This window comes from Dasypus novemcinctus, chromosome 1 (assembly GCF_030445035.2).
Source record: "Dasypus novemcinctus isolate mDasNov1 chromosome 1, mDasNov1.1.hap2, whole genome shotgun sequence".
Taxonomy (NCBI): Eukaryota; Metazoa; Chordata; class Mammalia; order Cingulata; family Dasypodidae; genus Dasypus; species Dasypus novemcinctus.
The window spans coordinates 80,001,193-80,024,821 of NC_080673.1; the positions used below are offsets into that span (position 1 = coordinate 80,001,193).

The 23,629-nt window shown below is 36.9% G+C and overlaps 1 protein-coding gene across 5 annotated transcripts in view; it reads right to left on the reverse strand.

The window, feature by feature from the left end:
- The window catches only part of LOC101439444 (N-deacetylase and N-sulfotransferase 3), a 260,119-nt gene that overhangs the window by 111,588 nt on the left and 124,902 nt on the right, over window positions 1–23,629 (reverse strand). The gene's annotated exons all lie outside the window — the stretch shown is intronic.

A 23,629-nucleotide genomic window follows, 5' to 3' on the forward strand; every position in this document is an offset into this window, starting at 1 on the left:
AGGTAAGAAGGCAGTAGTATGATATATTTAAGGGTATGAGAGGGAAAAACTGCTAGCCAAGAATTCTTTACCCAGCAAAACTGTCCTTCAAAAATGAGGGTGAGTTTAAAGTCTTCATAGGACAAACAAAAACTGAGTTTGTTACCAATAGCCTGATTTACAAGAGCTACTAAAGGGAGTTCTGCATTTGAAAGGAAAAGACAAGGGTGAGAGACTTGGAGAAAAGTGCAGAAATGAAAACTATTAGTAAGGGTAAATAAAAGGGAAAAATGAAAGACAACAGTAAGAAATGACAACAGAAAGTCAAAGGATAAAATGGGTAAAGTAAGTAATGCCAGTACAATAGTAACATTGCACATTAATGGCTTGGTCTCCCTGATCAAAAGACATAGACTGATAGAATGGATGAAAAATATATGAGACATCCATATGCGATCTACTAATACAAGACCCTTACCTTATATATAAGGACACAATCAGGATTAAAGTGAAATGTTGGAGAAATATATTCCATGCAAATGATAACCAAAAAAGAACTGGAATAACAATACTAATATCAGACAAAACAGATTTTAAATGCAAATGTGTTAAGAGATGAAGAAGGTTATTGTATATTGATAAAAAAGGAAATTCACCAAGAAGAAATAAGAAGCATAAATAGTATGCACCAAATTTGGGTGCCCCAAAATACACAAGACACACACTAGCAAAAATGAAGGGAGAAATAGATATCTCTACAATAATAGTTGGAGACTTCATCACACCACTCTCAGCATTGGATAGAACATCTGGACAGAGGATAAATAAGGAAATAGAGAGCTTGAGTAATATGATAAATGAACTAGACCTAACAGACATCTATAGAGCACTGCATCTAAAACAAGTTATACATTATTCTCAAGTGCTCATGAATCCTTCTCCAGGACAGGCCATATCTTGGGACACAAGTCATGTCTCAATAAATGTAAAAAGACTGAAATTATACACAGCACTTTCTCTGATCATAATGGAATAATCTGCAAATCAATAACAGTCTGAAAGAGAAAATTCACAAATATATGGAGATTAAACAACATGTTCTTAAATAATCTGTGAGTCAAAGAATAAATTCTATGAGAAATTGGTATATATTTCAAGATGAAGGAAAATGAGAACACAGCATATCAAAGACTATGGGATGCAGTGAAGGCAGTAATGAGAGGGAAATTTATTCCTCAGTGCTTACATTAAAAAAGAAGAAAGAGTGAAAACTGAAGACCTAACCTACACATCAGATGAAATAGAAAAAGAACAGCTAATGAATCCCAAACCAGGAAGTGGATGTGGCTTAAGCAATTGAGCTCCTGCCTACCACATGGTAGGTCTGTGGTTTGGTTCCCAGTGCCTCCTAAAGAAGACAGTGAACTGGCTCTTGGGCAGGCACGGCAAGCTGATACAACAAGGTGATGCAACAAGAGACATAAGAAGAAAAAATCATAATGAGAGGCACAACAAAAGCAGGGGGCAGAGGTTCTTGGTGCCTTCTAAAGGGCAGGTGGGATGGTGAGCTGATGCAACAAGATGATGCAACAAGAGACAGGAGGAAAACATTATGAGAGACACAACAAAGCAGGAACGGAGGTGGCGCAAGTGCTTAGGTACCTTCTTCCCACATTGGAGTTGCTGGGTTCAGTTCCCAGTGCCACTTAAAGAAACAAAGAAGACAAAGAGACACAGTTAAGTGCAAAAAACAAGGGGGTGGGGAGAAATAAATAAATAAAATTAAGTCTTTTAAAAAAACAAAACAAAAACTAATCCCAAACTGCATGGAAGGAAATAAACATTAAAGATCAGAGCAGAAATAAATGAAATTGAGAACAACAACAACAAAAATAGAGAGAATCAACAAAACCAAAAGCTGGTTCTTCAAGAATATCCACAAAATTGACAAACCCCTAACTAGACTGACAAAGAAAAGATAGAGAATGTAAATAAATAAAATCAGAAATGGGGGAGGGGGGGCATTACCACTGACCCATCAGAAACAAGAGAGATAATAAGAGTTACTATGAACAATGGTACTCAAACTAGACAATGTAAACAAAATAGACAAATTCCTAGACACACAAAAAAACCTACACTGATACTACAAAAAATATAAAACCTGAAGAAATCAACCATGGGCAATGAGATTCAAACAGTCAACAAAAAACTCCACTAAATGAAAAGCCCAGGACCAGATGGCTTCCCAGGTAAATTCTACCAACTATTCAAAGAAGATCTAATACCAATCTTGCTCAGACTCTTCCAGAAAATTGAACAGGAGGGATTGCTACTAAACTCATTCAATGAAGCCAACATCACTCAAATAACAAGCCAGATAAAGATATATGAAAAAAGAAAATTGCAGACCAATCTCTCTAATGAATATAGATGCAAAATCCTCAACAAAATACTTGCTAACCAAATTCTAAAGCATGTTAAATGAATTATACACCACACTCCAGTAGGTTTTCTCCCAGGTATGCAAGGGTGGTTCAACATGAGAAAAACAATTGATGTAATACACTAAATTAATAAATTGAAGAAAAACATTACATGATCATCTTGATTGATGCAGAAAAGGTATTTGAGAAAATACAGCATCCTTTCTTAATAAAACCACTGTCACTACTGTTATTCAGTACTGTCCTAGAAGTTCTGGCTAGAGAAATTAGGCAAGGAAAAGAAATAAAAGATATCCAAACAGGAAAGGAAGAAGTAAAACATTCGCTATTCACTGCTGATGTCATCATTTGGAAAAGTCAAAAAAATCCATAGCAAAGCTACTAGATCTTATAGATGAATCCAACAAAGTGGCAGAAAACAAGATTAATACGCAAAAATCAGTAGTATTTCTATACACTACTAATGAACAATCTGAGGAGGAAGTCAGAAAAAAATTCCATGTACAATAGTGACTAAAAGAATCTAATATTTAGGAATAAAGTTAACTGAGGACATAAAGGACCTATATTCAGAAAACTATAAAACATTGCTAAAAGAAACCAAAGAAGACCTAAATAAATGGAAAGACATTCCATGTTTATGGATTGGAAGATTAAATCATTAAGATGTCAATTCTACCTAATAGATTAAAAAAATCCCAATTAAAATTCCAACAGCCTATTTGGAAAATGTGGAAAAGCTAATTATCAAATTTATTTGGAAGGGTAAAGAATCCAAAATAGGCAAAAAATGTTTTTAAAAAGAAGAATGAAGTTGGAGGACTCTCACTTCCTTACTTGAAAGCAGATTACTTAGCTACATTGGTAAAATCAGCATGGAACTGGCATAAAGATAGACACATTGATCAATGGAACTGAATTGAGAATTTAGAAAGACCCTCATGTATAAGACCTCTAAATTGAGAATTTAGAAAGACCCTCATGTATAAGGTCAAGTGATTTTCGACAAGGCTACCAAACCTACCTAGGTGGGACAGAATAGATATATAGACCAATGGAGTCAAATTGAGAGTTAAGAAATAGACCCTCATGTCCCTGGTCAATTGATTTTTGACAAGTCTGTCAAGTCCAGTCACTGGGACAAAACATTCTATTGAACAAAGAACTGGATATCCATAGCTAAAAGAAAGAGGACCCCTATCTCACACCTTACACAAAAATTAACAAAAATGGATCAAGGGCCTATATACAAATGCTAGAAACATAAAACTCCTAGAATAAAATGTAGAGAAACGTCTTCAACATCTTGTGGTAGGTGGTGGTTTCTTAAACCTTATACCAAAAGTATGAGCAACAAAAGAAGAAAGAGATAATTGGGACGTCCTCAAAATTAAACACTTCTGTGCGTCAAACGATTTTGTTAAGACTGTGAAAAGGCAGCCTATACATTGGAAGAAAATTTTTAGAAACCACATCTGATAAGGGTTTGATCTCCATGTTATATAAAGAGGTAATACATAGTTGCACTGGAGTTTATATTAAGTTTTATATTTAGATTGTCCACATTAAGAACTCCAAAATTGTTTTTTCCTTTAAAAGGAGCTCATACAGGGGATTCTGCACATTACGCATGATTGTTTTGGTAGCTCACAACTTCTCAGTAAAAGGAGCTCATATATTATTCAAGTTCCAGAGACACTGGTATAAGGCAATAATGTTTCACTTTTAAAATTTACTAAATTGTGAGATTTTCTAAGCCAGAGACTGTTTCTGGGTTTTGTCTTTGTATCTCATTACCTAGCACAGAGAAGGAAGCAATGGTTTAATGACTTGTTGAGCTTTAAAAATTTTAATTAATTTTTTATTATAATTTTTAGTTTTTTAAAAAAGATACTTAGATTACATGTTATGTAAAAAATATATAGGATTCCCATATGCCCTGCTACCCACATTGTCCACATTTACCCCTATTAACATCCTTCATTAGTGTGGTACATTCATTGCAATTGATAAACACATTTTGAAGCATTGCCACTAAGCATGGATTATAGTTTACATTGTAGTTTACACTCTCTCCCACCAAATTCTGTAGGTTATGGCAAGATATGTAATGGCTTATATCTGTAGTTGCAATGTCATTCAGGACAATTCCCAAGTCCCGAAAATGCCCCTGTATTACACCTGTTTTCCCTCTCCCTGATCTTAGAACCTCCAGGGGCCATAGCTTCCATATCAATGGTATAAGTTCTTCCATTGTTAGAAGTAGAATAAGTCTATAGTAGAATACTAGTAAGTCTACTCTAGTCCATAGTTCATCCACCAATCCTGAGGATTCTGGACTGGTGATGCCCACTCCACCTCTAATTGAGAGACTTCAGTCCCATATGGTCAATGGAAAGGACTTTCTTGCTTGCGCCTATAGACTCTTTCGGTTCCTTGGTATGGTAGTTGTCCATCGTCACCTCCTTGTTAGTTGTCCTGGATGAGACCAATGAACTAGACAGTAGATGCTGCAACTATGTTCAGGCTCAGGACCCAGCTGGAACATGGACAGCCCAAAGATTCAAGTCTCTTGGATGCACACTTACCAACTCCCACACCAACTGCAGGTTCAAATAGAAGGGACTGAAGAGCCATGTGTAGGAAAACAACAACTTGAGTCCAATTCTGTCACACTGGGGAGCAAAAACCCCAAAGTAGGGCCCATTGGCAAGGCACCAAACTCATGAGCTATCTGCCCTGATGATAGTGCCTGGGTGTCTCCAGACCCTCAGGAGCCCTGCTATTTGGGGTAATGTCTAATTTGGCAGTCAATGAGATCCTGCTGAGACTTGCATAAGTGTAACCTCTGGAATGATCTCCCAACTCACTGTGAAGTCTCTTAGCTGTATAAACTCATTTGTTTTTACCCTTTCCCCTCTTTTGCTCAAGGTCTTTTTCCAATTGCAATGCTAGTTGGTGCTTGGTAGTAATAACTCTGTGCCAGGGAGGCTCATCCCTAGGAGTCATGTCCCATGCTGGGAGGAAGTTATTGCATTTATATGCTGAATTTGGCTTAGAGAGAGGCCACATTTGAGCAACAAGGAGGCCCTCAGGAGGTAACACTAAATACCCTATAATACTATGCTGTTTCAATTTCAAGAGTAAAGGTTCATAAGCAGAGTCATTAATATCAAGGGTCCATCAATGGACCATCCTCCCTCAAAAGCCAATGCCTCTGTACTTGGGGGATTCTTGCTGTTCCATCAGAGAATATGGCAAAGCTCTCCAGGATGGGAAGTCAATATTCTTTTGGTCACTGTGTAAACCTCGACCCAACATAATGATGCCCCATGAACATTTGAACAAATTTATATGCCTTATATGTATGCCCCCATGAACCTCCGCCCATGTATCCCCCTTCAATGGCACCACACAAAAATGGCCCTCCCCTGCCACAGTTGGAACCCTTCTGTGATCCAAAATTTCTTCAAAAATGAAGCCAGTAAGATAGCCAATTATGATTAAAAGATAGTAAATAAAATACAAAAAAAAAAATTAACAAGCAAAAAAAATTTGGGAAAACAAAAAATGAAAAAATATAAAGTTTTTTTTCGTGACATTTTGCCTTTCGTCACTGTGAGATCTGTTGTCCTGTATGTACAGTGATATTTTCTTCCATTTATTTCCCCAATGTCTTACTTTTTTTATTTTGTTTTCAAAGAGGTTTTAGATCACAGCAAACTCATGTACAGAATATAGGGAGTCCCATATTTGGCCCAGTGGATAGGGCATCCACCTACCACATGGGACGTCCAAGGTTCAAACCCAGGGCTTCCTGGCTCATGTGATGAGCTGGCCCATGCACAGTCCTGATGTGGCAAGGAGTACTGTGCCACGCAGTGTTGTCCCCCACATAGGAGAGCCCCACATGCAAGGAGTGCACCCTGTAAGAAGAGCCACCCAGTGTGAAAACAGTGCAGCCTGCCCAGGAGTGGCGCTGTACACATGGAGAGCTGATGCAGCAAGATGACACAACCAAACAAGACATAGATTCTGGGTGCCACTGACAAGAATACAAGTGAGCACAGAAGAACGTACAGTGAATGGACACAGAGGGCAGACAACTCAGGGAGGGGGCGGGGAAGAGGAGAGAAAAAAAAAAAAGAATATATGGAGTCCCATATGTCCAACATCCAACATCCTATCCCCTTGCCCCCTTCCCCTATTAATATTTTATATGTGGATGATACATTTGTTATAACTGATGTACAAACACTGAAACATATCTACCAATCATGGTCAGTGGTTTACATTTTGGACCATACACTTATAAATTTTGATGAAACTTAAAATGGTCTACATCCATCATTGCAAGATCATGTAGAATACTTCCAGCCCTCAAAAGGCCACCTGTGCCATCTATTCTATTCCTCCCTCCCTCTCCCCTGGGGACCCTTGGCCACCACCAGGTTTCACTCTTTGCAGGACCAGATTCATAGTTACTTGCAACAACACTGAGGGCTTGACACACTGGTCTGTCTTCCCCTATTGGGCAATGCCCATGCTCTTGAAAGACTCTTGCCCCTCTATTTGAGAACATAGCAGGCCTCCCCAAGATGGGAGTCCAGCACCTTCCTGCTCATTATATGGGTCTCCATCCACTGATATAACACACTATGTCAAGAAGAACATTCACACACTCCCTAGAAGCCTGCCCCTGGTGTGCCCTGTCCCGAATGCACACCACAGCCACTGCCCTAAGCCAGTAATCTTACCTTGCCCTAGTGCCAAAAGAGCATTCTCAACATTGAAGTTTCAACCACGTACCCACCAATCCTCAATGTTTATCTGATCTCTCCCCCAGCCCTTCCCCAGTTCCATGGACAGTCCAAACCCCCTCCACGCCCTACCCCCCTGACATACCTGCACTGCCTAACCCAATAGTATCACTGAACCACTGCCATGTCCCTCCACAACATAACTACACAATTCCACCTTATTATAGATTTTGCCCATATGAACACTGTCTCACAAGCCTTCTTCTCTCTTTCTATTTCCTGAAAAACAATCTTCCAGACTCTAGCTCTGTGAGTCTGCTTAATTTGCTTGATTCCTATCAGTGAGGTCATGTAATATATCTTCTTCAGTGCCTAGCTTGCTTCACTCAACATAAGGTCCTCAAGAGTCATCCATGCTTATTAAAAATGGGTTTTTAATACTGTATTCCTTCTTACAGCTGAGTAATATTCCATTGCATGTATATACCACATTTTGTTTATCCATTCATCTGTTGAAGGGCATCTGGGTTGATGCCAACTTTTGACAATAGTGAATAATGCTGCTATGAACATTTGTCTGCATGTATCTATTTGTGTCCTTGTTTTCAATTCTTTTGAGTATATACCCAGCAGTGGATTACTGGATCATATGGGAGTTCTATAGTTAGTTTTCTGAGGAATTGCCATACTGTCCTCCACAATGGTTGCACCATTTTACATTCCCACCAGCAGTGGATGAGTGTTCTCATTCCTCACATCCTCTCCAGCACTTGCAGTCCTCTGTTTTTTAAATAGCCACCAGTCTAATGAGTGTCAGATGATAGCTCATTGTAGTTTTGATTTGCATTTCCCTAATAGCTAGTGATGTTGAACATCTTTTCATGTGGTTTTTAACCATTTGTATTTCTTCTTTGAAGAAATGTTTATCCAAATCATTTGCCCATTTTAAAAATGGGTTGTTTGTCTTTTTATTTTCAAGGTGTAAGATTTCTTTATATATACAGGATATTAGGCCTCTATCAGATATATGGTTACCAAATATATTCTCCCATTGAGTAGGCTGCCTGTTCACTTTCTTGACAAACTCATTTGAGATTCAAACATTTTTAATTTTGAGGAGGTCCCATTTATCTATTTTTTATTTCACTGCTCATGCTTTGGGTGTGAAATTCATGAAACCATTTCCTATTACAAGATCCTGTAGCTGGTTGCCTACATTATCTTCCAAGGTCTTTATGGTCTTGGCTCTTATATTTAGATCTCTAATCCATATTGAGTTAATTTTTGTACAAGGTGTGGGATGGTGTTCCTCTTTCATTCTTTTTGATATGGATATCTAGTTTTCCAGGCACCATTTGTTGAAGATGCCATTCTCACTCAGTTGAATGGGCTCAATGGCCCTGTTGAAGATCAGTTGACTGTATATGCAAGGGTCTATATCAGAACTCTCAATTTGGTTCCATTGGTCAGTATGTCTATCCTTGTGCCAATACTATGCAATTTTGACAACTGTAGCTTTGTTTTAAAGTCAGGTAGTGTGATTCCTCTGATGTCATTTTTCTTTTTCAATATGTCTTCGGCTATTTGGGGCCTTTTGCCCTTCCAAATAAATTTCATACTTTTTCCAATTCAGAAAAAATGCTGTGGTGATTTTTATTGGTATAGCATTAAATCTGTAGATCAGTTTGTGTAGGAGAGACATCTAAATGATGTTTAGTCTTCCTACCCATAATAGGGAATATTCTTCCATTTATTTAAGTCTTTTTTGATGGCCTTTAACAGTGTTGTGCAGTTTTCTGCATATAAGTCATTTGCATCTTCAGGTAAATTTATTCCTAGGTATTTGATTCTTTTAGTTGCTATTGTAAATGGGATTTTTTCTTGATATTCTCCTTAGATAGCTCATTATCGGTGTACAGAAATGCTACTGATTTTTGCACATTCATCTTATAACCTGCACCTTTACTGAATTTATTTATAAGGTCTAGAAGTTTTGTTGTAGATTTCTTGTGCTTTTTATGTATAGGATGACATGTCTGCAAATAGTGAAATTTTTACTTCTTCCTTTCCAATTTGGATGCCTTTTATATTTTTTCTTGTCTAAGTGCTGAAGCAAGTACTTCTAACAAAATGTTAAATAGAAGCAGTGAAAAGTAGGCATTCCTGTCTTTTTTCCAATCTTAGAGGGAAAGATTTTAGGATTTTACCAAATATGATGTTAGCTGTGAGTTTTCATATATACCCTTTATCATGTTGAGGGAGTTTCCTTCTATTCCTATCTTTTGTAGTGTTTTATCAGGAAAGTTTGCTGTATTTTGTTGAATGCTTTTTCTGCATCTATGGAGATAATCATATGGGTTTTTTTTTCTTTAGATTTGTTTATGTGGTGTATTACATTGATTGATTTTCTTATGTTGAGCCGTCCTTGCATACCAGGGATGAAATCCACTTGGTCATGGTATTTAATTCATTTGATGTGTTGCTGAATACAGTTAGCAAGTATTTTGTTGAGGATTTTAGCATCTAGGTTCATTAGAGAAATTGGTCTATAGTTTTCCTTTCTTGTGGCATCTTTGTTTGGCTTTGGTATTAGGGTGATGTTGGTATCATAGAATGAGTTAGGCAATGTTACCTTTACCTCTATTTTTCGGAAGAGGTTAAGCAGAATTGGTGTTAGTTCTTTCTGCAATATTTGGTAGAATTCACTTGTGAAGCCATCTAGTCCTGGGCTCTTCTTAGTTCTTCTTTTGACAGTATGGGCTGCTTGAGTGTTAGGCTATTATGAAGAATTCCTTGAAGCCTCCACTTATGATTGAGAGATTGCTTCCACTGAGAGGCCTTCCCTGGTAACACCCTGCATCCAATGCAACTATGAAAGCAAACTTTTGCATTAAAAATTTTATTTAATGCAAATTTTTATTTAAAAAAGCTAATAAGATGCTAATTAATAATGTGAATGTTACTGGTCATTTTGTGTTCTTCTGAGGTCTGACTGATGGTTTTAGGGAAGTATTCCAGCTAGTAAATGAAGAAGGATGATAGAATCAGAGCATCACATATAGCCAACCCTTAATGAAATAATGAATCTAGGGAATAACCATCACCAATAGAGAAAAAAACAGAATGCACCGTCACCTACAAAACAGACCTGCTGAAAAAATAACAACTGAATCAGCTCTAAAGAGGAAAACTTTACAGGATAAATAACTGTTTCTTCAACTAATAGCAAGGAGTAAAACAGATGGAGGGAGAACATACAGTAAGAGAATTAAGAGAAACTGTATTTTCTGCATATTTATGTAAACCTATAACTTCTTTAAAAAATTGTATAAAAAAATAAAGCGATCATACAACTCAACAGTAAAAAGACAAGCAACCCAATTAAAAATAGGTAAAAGACTTGAAAAGAATTTTTCCAAAGAAGAAATACAAATGGTCATAAAACACATTAAAGGGTGCTCAACATCACTAGCTATTAGGGAAATGCAGATCAAAATGAAAATAAGGTATCATTTTGTGCCTTAGAGAATGGCCATTTTTAAAAAAACAAAACTACAAGTGCTAGAGTAGATGTGGAGAAAAAGAAACACTCCTTCACTGCTGATGGGAATGTAAAATGGTGCAGCCTCTGTGGAAGCCAGTTTGGTGGTTCCACAGGAAACTAAATATAGAACTGCCATATGATCCAGCCATCCTGCAATTAACGAATACATTCAGAAGATCTGAAATCAGATATGTGAACAGACTTTTGCACACCAGTGTTCACAGTGGCATTATTCCCAATTGCTAAAAGATGGAAACCATCCAGGTGTCCATCAACCAATGAATGTATAAACACAATGTAGAATATATATACACAATGGAATACCATTCAGCTGCAAGAACGAATACAGTATTGGGATGCATATAAAAACATGGATGAACCTTGAGGACATTACACTGAGTGAAATGAGCCAGACACAAAAGGACATATACTGTACTGTCTCACTAATATGAAGTAAATATGAAAAATAAACACATGGAGTTAAAATCTAGAGTATAGGACATTAGGAGATAGAATGTGGATTAATAAGGGGGAACTGATGCTGAATGTATGTAGAATGTTTAATAAAGAGTACTGTAAATGTGGAGAAATGTTTAGAGTTGGTAACATTATAGTGAGTATAAGCAACACTGGTGATTTATAAAATGTGGTTGTGGCTGAAAGACATAGTCTAGGGAGGCTAATATCCATTGAAAGAAAGCTAGAGGATAATCTAGGGACTGTATAACATAGTGATTTCAGTGGCAGAGGATGACTGTGGTTAATAGTACAAATACAAGAATGTTTCTCTAATACAAGGTGTTAAGAATATGGAGATGCATGGATAAAATTCAACTAATGTAACATATAGACTATATTAGTCTTAATAGACTATATTAAAAATAATATTGTAATATTTTTACAGCATGCCAAAGAGGGTACTATATCGATGCTAAGGGTCAAAAATGGGGAGGTATTAAGGAGGTATGGGATTTTTCCATTTGGATTAACGAAAGCTTTAGGAAATGGACTGAGCTGATAGCATAACTCTGATGAAACTGAAAGTCACTAACTGTACACTTTGGATGGGTTGAACAAGGGAGTGGACTGTAGAACATAGTGAACCCTGAGGTGAATGATGGACTGTGGTTAACAGTACTACTATAAGAATGTTCTCTCATGAACTATAACAAATATACAATACTAATATATGGTGTTAATAATAGGATTGTTTTTGGGGGAAAAAAAAACACCACAATAGGTATCAGTAATATTATGATGATGTTCTTTCATAATTTTTAGCAAATGTTTCAAAACAATGTAAAGTGTTGGTGGTGAGGTGAGGTATGTGAATCCTATGTGGCATGCATGAATGTTTTGTTAATTCACAACTTCTCAAATTGAAAAAAAAAATAAAAAATAAGCACATGAAAAGATGCTCAACATCCTTTTAGGGAAATCAAATAAAAATCACAGTGAGAAACGATTTCTTACCCACAGGAATGGCTACTACTAAAAAAACCCAGAAAATTACAAGTGTTAGGGAGGATGTGGATAAATAGGAACACTCATTTTTGTGGGAAGGATTGTAAAAAGTGCAGCCACTGCAGGAAATAGTTTGGCTGGTCCTTGGGAAGCTAAATATAGAATTACCATATGATCTGGCAATCCCTTTACTAGGTATATACCCAGAAGAATGGAAAGTAGGAACATGAACAGATATATGCACACCAATGTTCACAGTGTCATTATTCACAATTGCCAAAAGTTGAAAGCAACTCAAGTGTCTATCAATAGATGAATGGATAAACAAAATACAATGGAATATTAGTCAGCTATGAGAAGGAATGAAGTTTCCTTTTTTTATTATCTCCACTTTATCTTAGATTTCACCCATGAGAAATGAAGTTTTGACACTTATTAGTACAATGTATTATATTGTATATTTGTTATATTAATAGTTCATTTGTGGAAGCAGACTTGGCCCAGTGGTTAGGGCATCCGTCTACCACATGGGAGGTCTACGGTTCAAACCCCGGGCCTCCTTGACTCATGTGGAGTTGGCCCATGCGCAGTGCTGATGCGCGCAAGAAGTGCGCCCCATAAGGAGAGCCGCCCAGTGCAAAAGAAAGTGCAGCTTGCCTAAGAATGGTGCTGCCCACACAGAGAGCTGACACAACAAGATGACACAACAAAAAGAAACACAGATTACCGTGCTGCTGACAACAACAGAAGCCGACAAGGAAGAAGACGCAGCAAACAGACACAGAGAACAGACAACCGGGGCAGGGGGGAAGGGGAGAAAAATAAATAAATAAATAAAACTTAAAAAAAATAGTTCATTTGAGGACATTCTCATATTTGTACTGTTATCCACAGTTCATCATTCACCATGAAGTTCACTGTGTTATACAGTTCCATGACTTGTACAGTCCATCACAAGTGTACACTGAGTGACTCTCAGTTTCATCAGAGTTGTGTTGTCATCACCTTAGTCAATTTAAGAACATTTTTATAGCTCCAAGAGGAAAAATCTCATACCTCTTCTTATCCCCCCATTGTTGACCCTTTACATTGATATACTACCTTCTCTGCAGTTGCTACAGAAATATTTTTGTTAACTATAGACCATAAGTTATATTAGTTATATTTTCCCCCTGTATCATATTCTTGACATGTTATAACAGTGACATACATTTGTTCTAGTTCATACAACATTTTTGTGTTTGTACTATTAACCACCATCATCCTCCATAACTGAAATCACTATGTTATACAGTCCCTAGATTATCTTCTGGCTTTCTTTCAGTGGACATTAGCCTCCCTAGACTACCTTTTTCAGTCACAACCATGTTTATAAATCAACGTGTTGCTTATACTCACTATAATGTGTTACCATCAATTCTAACCATTTCCCCACATTTACAATATCCCTTATTAAACATTCTACATATATTCAGCATCAGCTCCCTCTTCTCAAGCCACATTCTATCTCCTCATGTCCTATACTCCAGATTTTAACTCCATGTGTTTATTCTTTGTATTTAGTTCATATTAGTTGGACTATACAGTATTTGTCCTTTTGTGTCTGGCTTATTTCACTTATTTCAACATGATGTCCTCAAGGTTCATCCATGTTGTTATAGGCATACCAACTTCATTTCTTCTTACAGCTGAATAGTATTCCATTGTGTATACATTTTCTGCATTTTCCTTATTCATTCATTGGCTGATGGACACCTGGGTTGTTTTATCTTTTAGCAACTGGGAGTAACACTACTATGAGCATTGGTGTGCAAACATCTGTCCATGTCACTGTTTTCAGTTGCTCTGGATGTATTCCTAGTACGGGGATTGCTGGATCACATGGCAGTTCTATATTTAGCTTCCTGAGGAAGTGCCATACTGTCTTCCACAGAGGCTGCACCATTTTACATTCCCACCAGGGAAGGAGTTTTCCTTTTTCTCCACATTCATTCTGCACTGGTAGTTTTCTGTTGTTTATTTTTTTTTAAAAATAATGGCCATTCTGTAAGGCCTAAAATGATAATTAATTTTAGGTTTGATCTGCATTTCCCTAACAGTGATGTTGAACATCTTTTCATGTGTTTTATGGACATTTGTATTTCTTCTTTGGAAGAAAAATTCTTTTTCAGTCTTTTAACCATTTTCTAATTGGTTTGCTTGTCTTTTTATTGTTGAATTGTATGACCTCCTTGTTTATTTTTTATTTTTTATTTTTTGAGGTACCAACACTGGGGATTAAACCCAGGACCTCATATGTGGGAAGCCAGCACTCAACCACTCAGCCACATCAGCAACCTGAGTTGGCTTTTCCATTTTTTTGGCTGGTTCTTTGTTTTTTTGTTTTTAGGAAGCATCAGGAACTGAACCTGGATCTTCCCATGTAGGAAACAGGAGCTCAACCTATTGAGTCACATCTGCTTCCTTCTTTACTTTTTATAAAAATTTTTTTATTAAAAATCTGGAGGTTTACAGAAATAAACCAGATATTTGCACACCAATGTTAACAGCAGAATTATTCACAATTGCCGAAAGACTGAAGAAGCACAAGTATCCATCAACCTACAAATTGATAAACAAAATGTGTATACACATATAATGCAACATTATTAAGTATTAAAAAGAAATGAACTTTTGCATGCAAGAGCATGGATAAACCTCAAAGATATTATGTTGACTAAAATAAAGCAGACTCAAACAGACTGATATTGCATGATCACATTGATATGAAATATTTAGAAAAAGCAACTCGTATAATTAGAATCTAGAATATAGGGTTACCAGGGGGTTAGTTAAGGACAGGAATTGGGAGTTAATGCTTACTTTGTACAGAACTTCTATTTAGGTTGGTTGTAAAATTTTGGAAATGAATGGTGGTGACAGTAGCACATTATTGTGAGTGTAATTAGCAGCACTGAATTTTATATGTGAATGTGGTTAAAAGGGGTTATTTTAGATTCTTTATATGTTACTAGACATATAATTAAAAGATAAAGCTTAGGACTGTACAACTCAGTGATCCATATTGGAAATGATGAACTATAGTTAATAGTACAACTTAAAAAAAGGTTCCTTTATGAATTATAACAAACGTTATCACACTAATGCAAGATGTTACTAATAAGGTGGCATATTGGAAAAGAATACACCCTTTGTAAACTATGGACTGTAGCTAATAGTACAATTATAATATTCTTTCATCAACTGAAACAAAGGTACTACACTATTGCAAATATTAATAAGGGGAGGGAGTCTATGGGAGCAGTGTATTTTTACATGATTTTTCCTGTAAACCTACAACTTTTCCAATTAAAATTATTTTAAAAAAGAACACCAACCCCTCTCAAACTCTTTCAAAAAACTGAAGAGGGTAAAACAATCACTAATTCATTCTATAGGGCCAACATCAACCTCATAAAATAGACAGATAAAGAGAGAACAAGAAAAGAAAATTATAGATCAATATCTCTTATGAATACAGATGCAAAAATCCTTAATAAAATACTAGTGAATTGAATCCAATAGCGCATTAAAAGAATTAGGAACCATGACCAAGTGAGTTTTATCTCAGTTATGCAAAGTGGTTCCACATAAGAAAATCAATTAATGTAATGTATCACATTAACAGAACGGAGGGAAAAAACCCACCACATAATCACCTCAATTCATGCAGTGAAGGATTTGACAAAATCCTCTTTTCTTGGTAAAAACACGTTAAAAAGTATGAATAGAAGAAAATTTCCTCAACATGATGAAGTGGATACATAAAAAATCCACAAGGAGACATCATACTTAATTTTATAAGACTAAAAGCTTTCCCTCTAAGATCAGAAACAAGAAAAGGCTGCTTACTGTCACCACTATTATGAAATATTTTATTAGCAGTTCTATCCAGAGCATTTGGCAAGGAAAATAAAAGTCATACAAACTGGAAAGGAAGAAGCAAAGCTTTTACTATTGGCTGATGAGAAGATCTATAAACAGTAAATCCTGAAAAAATCTACAACAAAACTACTAGAGCTAATAAATGAACTCAGCAAAGTGGCAGGGTACAAGATCAATACCCCTCAAATCATTAGTTTTTCTATATACCAGCAGGGAACAATCTGAAGAAGAAATCCAGAAAAAAATTCTACTTATAATAGCCAGGAAAAGAATCAAATATCTAGGAACAAATCCAACCAAGATATAAAGGACTTATACATGGAAAACTATAAAATGCTGCTAAAAGAAATCAAAGAAGACCTAAATAAATGGAAGGATATTCCATGTTCATGGGTTGGAAGACTAAATATTGTTAATATGTCAATTCTACCCAAATCATTTTACAGATTCAATGCAATCCTAATATCAACAGCCTTCTTTGCAGGAATGAGAAAGCCAATTGTCGAATTTATGGGGCCCCCAAATAGCAGAAGCCATTTTGAAAATGAAGAATGAAGGAAAATGAAGTTGGAGGAGTCACACCTCCTGATTTTAAAACTTATTACAAAGCCACAGTAATTAAGAAAAAAAAAAAAAAAGAAGCATGGTACTGGCACAAGAACAGACATACAGATCAATGGAATTGAACTGAGAGTTCAGAAATCAACCCTTTTATTAATGACCAACTGATTTTTGGCAAAGGGACAAAGACTACTTAATTGTGAAAGATATTACACAAATAGTGCTGGGAAAAACTAGATCTCCATATGGAAAAGAATGAATGTGGACTCCTATCTCACACCATATACAAAAATCAACTCTAAATGGGTCAAAGACCCAACTATAAATGCCAGAATTATCAAACTCCTAGAAGAAATCCAAGTTAAGCATCTTCAGGATCTTGTCTTAGGCAATTGTTTCTTGGACTTCACACTCAAAGCATGAGCAACAAAAGGAAAAATAGATAAATGGGACCTGATCAAAATTAATAACTTTTGTGCATAAAGGGGCTTTATCACAAAGGCAAAAAGACAACTTACTCAATGAGAGAAAATATTTGGAAACCATGTGGAATCTAAGCCCCCACTTGACATAGAAGTGCAATGGACACAACCAATCCAATGTCCACAGAGAAAATGTGGAATGGGTGTGAGAAGGGTAGCCATGGTGGCTGTTGGGTTTGGGGAATGGGAGGAAGAGATGAGATGTGGAGGCGTTTTCGGGACGTGGAGTTGTCCTGGGTGGTGCTTCACGGACAATTACGGGATATTGTAGATCCCTTCAGGGCCCACTGGATGGAACGTGGGAGAGTGTGGGCTATGATGTGGACCATTGACTATGGGGTGCAGTGATGCTCAGAGATGTACTTACCAGGTGCAATGGATGTGTCACGATGATGGGAGAGAGTGTTGCTGTGGGGGGAGTGGGGGGTGGGGGCGGTGGGGTTAAATGGGACCTCATATTTTTTGAATGTAATTTTTAAAAATAAATAATTAAAAAAAAAAGACAAACAACCCAATTAAAAAATGGACAAAAAACTTGAGTAGACATTTCTCCAAAGAATATACACAAATGGCCAGAAAGCACATGAAAAGATTTTCAACATCACTAGCCAGCAAGGAAATGTAAATCAAACCACCATAAGATACTATTTTACACCCAACAGAATGATTTCTATTAAAAAAAAGGAAAATTACAAATGTTGGAGAGAATGTGGAGAAAGAGTAACACTCATTCATTTTTGGTAGGATTATAAAATGGAGCAACCACTCTGGAAGACAGTTTGGCAGTTCCTCAGAAAGTTAAGTATCGAATTACCATATGACCCAGAGATCTGACTTCATATATATCCAAAAGGATTGAAAGCAGGGACTGAAATAGATATTTGCACACCAATGTTCACTTAGTGGCATTATTCACAACTGCCAAAAGATGGAAGCAACTTGAGTAACTGATGAATGGATAAAGTGTGGCATACACATATGGAATAATATTCAGCATTAAAAAGGAATGAAGTTTGGATACAAGTGACAGTGTGGATGAAACTTGAAGACATTATGTTAAGTGAAATAAATCAGACACAATTTAGAAATATTCACAGTCTTATTGAACGTGATATAATTATGATAAGCAAACTTATGAAGTTAGAATCTAGTTTATAGGTTAGCAGTGGCCAGGGTGGGAGTAGGGAATGAGAAGTTAATGCTTAAAATGTTTAGAGTTTCTTTTTGGTATAACTTAACCATTTTGGCATTGGATAGTGGTGATGGTAGCACAACATTGTGAATGTAATTAACAGCACTGAATAATATATTTGAATGTGGTTAAAAGTGGGAAATTTTAGGTTGTGCATATGTTATTAGAATAAATTTTTAAAAAAATCTAGGGAACTATGAACACAGTGAACCCCAAGTAAAACCATGTATTATAATCAATAGTACAAATATAGAAATGTGCTTTCATCAATTGTAATAAATGTACCAAAACAATGCAAGGTGTTAATAACAGAGTGGTATATGGTATCTGTGAATCCTGTATATTATGCATGATTTATCCTCTTCCTTTGGATTGGATATGGGCCTTCATTTCCGGTTTCTTTGCTCGTTTCACACTCTTGTTGCATACTGTACATTTTAATATTTTAAAATGTTAACTCTTGGATTTATTTCCCAAGGTATCTGTTTCCTGATTTTATAATCAGCTAGTGATAAGACAGATTTTCTTGCGTTCAGCCCCGCTATCTGGAAAGTCTGCCAAAGGTGAAAGCAGTATGAATACTTTTCCCTGTCCTTGGGGCCTCTGACTTGTCCTGCAGTTTTGCTTATGAGTTTTTTTGGAGTTCTCATGTTTAGAGGAGTTTGGTTGGCCCCTCTGTTTCCCAGGAGACAGATATCCCTCTTCCAGGTATTTGAAGCTGGCAGGCCTTTGCCCCAGACTGTCTGCCTCTACAGTGACTTATCCTCCTTTTTGGTCCCAAGCTGCTTTTGCCTTGAGGGCAAGTTCTGGAAGAAGAGGTATGCCACAAAGGACTTTCCCAAGTCAGTCTTTCCCAGCTGAAACAGGGTCAGGGATCTACAAAGGGGGCACAGACCACTTCCAAGTGTTCCTGGGGAGGAGATCAGGAAGGGTGCCAAGAGCTTCTTTGATGCCTCCCTAAAGCTGAACTTTTCCCACCAAATGCTGCCCTTCAGCAAATTGTCCCCTGTATCCCTGAGGAATTTCAGCATCCTTAAGTCTCCACTGTCAACCCTGTCCAGGGCAAGTTAAACAATGGCTGCTCTCAGAGTTGGGTTTCCAGCTGTTTGAATTCACTAATCAAAATCATAATATGTGCCCACCCTTGTTCTTGGGAAAGAGGATTTTTATGTTCCTTTCTGTCATTGGCAAGCTAGCCAAGTGCTGGACCCCAAGTTTGCCTGCCACTAGAGTGGGGGATGGGTATTGGTAGCTACCACATAGAGAGAGCAATTTACTATTCTTTATTGTAATTTATCAGCCTCTTCTTTGCTCTTGTCCCTGGATACTGTACATGTTCTTGCTCCAGAGTTTCAAAGTAGTTGTTTCAGACAGTTCCTGCCTTGTTTTGGTAGAAGGACTGAATCCTAGAGCTCCCCACTCCACCACTTCCCACGATTCTCTACCTTCTTTATTTCTCAAGTCTATGAAGAGAAAATCATTTTTATACTGGCTAAAGTTGTTGTTATTATATTAGTAATGATTTTTCAATAAAGCGTTTCATAATGTTTAGTAGGACACATAAGAAAATAAAGAAACTTAAAACTTCCCATTAAGAAAAAAAGTTAAGCTTCCTCTCACATGAATTTCATAGATAAGCACACACAACACAGAACACACACACAACATATCAATCAAAGATATTTAAAGAATTTTCAGTGTGGATTAATTTTCTTGTATCTCTATATATTATCTTCTTGTGTGAATTTTGTTGTTTTTAACAGTAATGTGCCTGTTACTGTTATCCCAGTTTAAGATGCTCATATTCTATTCACACCCATAGTTTTGTTTCTTCTTTAATTAGAGAAACACTTTAAGTAGATTTGGTTTTCAGGGATTTGGGTATGGGGATATAGAGAGCATGTCAGTTAAGTTCATGCTTCAACCTGGCCAGATTATGGTGTCCAGTTATTGGTCAAGTAAGCACTGGCCTGATTGTTACTGTGAGGATATTCCATAAATTTAAATCATCAGCAATTTGATTGCATCTTTGACTAATTACATCTACTATCAACTAAGGAGAATCTCCTCAGCAGTGAGAGATGTCTCATCCAATCAGGTGACAGCCTTAGAGAGAGAACTGAGGACTTTAGCAGTCAAAAGGAAGAAATTCCATCTCTACTTCAGTGAACTTCTCTTGCGGAATTAATAGAAAAACTTCATCAGATTTCCTAGCTTGTGTCCTGCCCCACAGAATTCAGACTTGCCCATCCCCATGTGAACCAATTTCTATAATAACTTTTATTATATATATATATATGTATACACACACACACTCCTATTAATTCTGTTTTCCTGGAGGCCCTTGACTAATACAGATTGTATGATGGGTGGAACCTATAGCAAATTTGGAAATGCAGATACAAAAAAAGTATTTAATAAAATGTGGGCACCCAGGAATTGAACAGTAATTCTTATTAGCTACTGCTTCTCTGCAATGTTTAATGGTTTGATGAAGGATGTATAACTTTATTATGTTGTGAGGGATTTGTTCCACTGGAATTCTAAGCAAGTATGGTCAGAGTATAAAGCTCATGGCAATTGATAACTCTTTTTTGGATTGACAAGTTAAGCAAGCATTGGCTTTATTATCAAACATGTTGGAGGGAGCAAAATGTTCCACAGAAATCAGCTGTTAATGACTGAAAGCATACAGTCTGTTTATTGAACAAGAGCAATTAGCCAAGACTCAGAACATTTTGTGATTAGAAATAAGGACACTGAAGCAAGAAGTTGACATCTTTGTTCATCCTGGGAAGATACTAAGACTCTCACAGGAGGAACCAGAACTATTCCCTTAGTGACACTATGTAAGTATTATCACCTCTCCTGCAGATAGGAGTCCTGGAAGCTCATGTTAAAATGCACAGTACGCTCTTGCTAGGTCCTTTAGCATAAGTATAGATGTCATAAATTATATAGTATTCTCTTCATTGAGGGCAAGTTCAGTATTGTCAATGAAACTTTTTGTCATATTTATAAAATTCTGTTCTTAGTACCCTTTCACATATTATTTTACATATGTACCTAAAGTGAGTAGATTCTTCCTCACTATTTAAAAAAATCTATTTGTAGGTCCTGATAGAATTTTGACTTGATTAAGATTAGTTGTATTGATGTGTACTGCGTATTTGTGTAGAAATTTTGTTCTTATATGTGTGGTTAACAGTGACTCCGGGGTACTTCCAGTAGTGTTCTCTCAAGGGACCTCACAGAGTAACTCTTAATACCTTCAGAATCAATCATAGTTCACTCTGACAGACTCCAAAAGCTGATTCAGCACACTGAGAAGGAATCCATTTTTCAGAGGCAGCATCAAATTAACAAAACCTATGAAGCCAATAAATAAAAACAGAATGCCAATCTATTTGGTTTAAAATGGGGAATTATAAGTTATAATTAGAGGGTACTATCCTGGTAGTCAGTTACATGGGGGTATTTACTAATAGAAAGAAAATTTTTATAAATTCCTATTGCAAATGACTATCCCAGTGAGAACCTTTTCCTACGATCAACATATTCTTTTCCTTTTGTAGGATCTATATGGGGAAGCAAACCATAATAAGAAAGTTGTAGGAAGTGGACATGGCTCAACTGACAGAGCATCTGCCTACCATATGGATGGTCCAGGGTTCAATCCCCAGGGCCTCCATGCCTGTTTGGTGACCTGGCCCATGTGCAGTGCTGCCACGTGCAAGGAGTACTGTGCCACACAGGGGTACCCCCGCATAGAGGTGCCCCACATGCAAGGAATGTGCCCTGCAAAGAGAGCCACCCCATGTGAAAAACGCACAACTTGCCCAGAAGTGGTGCCGCACACACAAAGAGCTGATGCAGCAAGATGACACAACAGAAAAGAGACGCAGTTTCCCGGTGTTCCCTGATAATGCAAGCGGATGCAGAAGAACACAGTGAATGGACACAGAGATCAGACAATGGGGGGTGGGGGGGGGGAGGGGAGAGAAATAAATAAAATAAATCTTAAAAAAAAGAAAGTTGCTAGTAGAGCTTAAATTCAGGGAAAGAAGAAATGAATTCTTAATGGTTTGAGACTCAGAAAGCTTGATGGGCCCATCTCACAATGGGACCTGAACTTCCATGTCTACGGATTGAGATCATTGCCTCCAACCCACATCACAAGTGGCCAGGGGATAGTGTAAACATTCATTCTGAGATGGCCAAGATTTTCTCCCTTCTAGACAGTACTAACATTTGTCTTTGCAACTCTATCTGTAGTGAATTCATTTGACTCTCTTTCCTTAGCAATAAAAATACACTGAATTAGGCTGTAGAAGAATATTCAAGCCAGACAGTTATTCCATCTAAGAAATCTTTAGTTATCTTTGTTATGATCTTTTATTATATACCGATATTTCAGTTTAACTCTGAGAGGTACCTTATTATAGCTGCCCCTCAAACCAATACCGGTAAAAGTTACTATAGCTCCTTGATACTAAGTTGACATACTGGAAGAAAATTTTAAAAACTTCATTAATTAAAATCTTGCTTATATTTTCATTTTCAGTTTGAATATAATTAAAGTGCCATAGGTATGCTTCTGTGATGGTCAGTTTTATGTGTCAGCTTAGGCTAGGCTACAGTACCCAGTTAACAAATACTAATCTAGATGTTGCTGCAAGGGTATTCTTGTGTGGTATAGGTGTGGTTAACATCTTTGATTAGTTGACTTTTAATAAAGTAGATTACTCTAAAATATGTGGGTGGGTCTCATCCAATCAGTTGAAGGCCTTATGTAAAAACTGAGGTTTCCCAGAAAAGAAGAAATTCTGTTTCAAGATTGCAGCAAAAAAATTCTGAGTTTTCAGCCTGTTAGCATGCTCTGTGGAATTCAGACTTGACAGCTCCCACAACTGCTCAAGCCAAATCTTTAAACTAAAACTTTCAATACATACATCATGTATTCTCTTATTGGTTTTGTTTCACTGGAGAATCCTGACCAATACAGCTTCCAATACATATCTACTTTTTGTAGGAAACTACCATTTCAGTCAGCATTCTCAGAAAATGGAACTTCCTGGGGTATTACTTAAACTTTTAAGGTTTAGCTCTCAAATCCCCTATAATTAAAATTCTTAACTTCCTATAGGCACTAAATAGTTTCATCCCATCAAGGTTTTCTCATTGTCATTCTGACCTGAAAAAGAGTGCTGTCTGCTAATTCACCAACATGCCCCACTGTACCTGAATCTTTCTTAATTTTAAGGTCAAAGGCCACA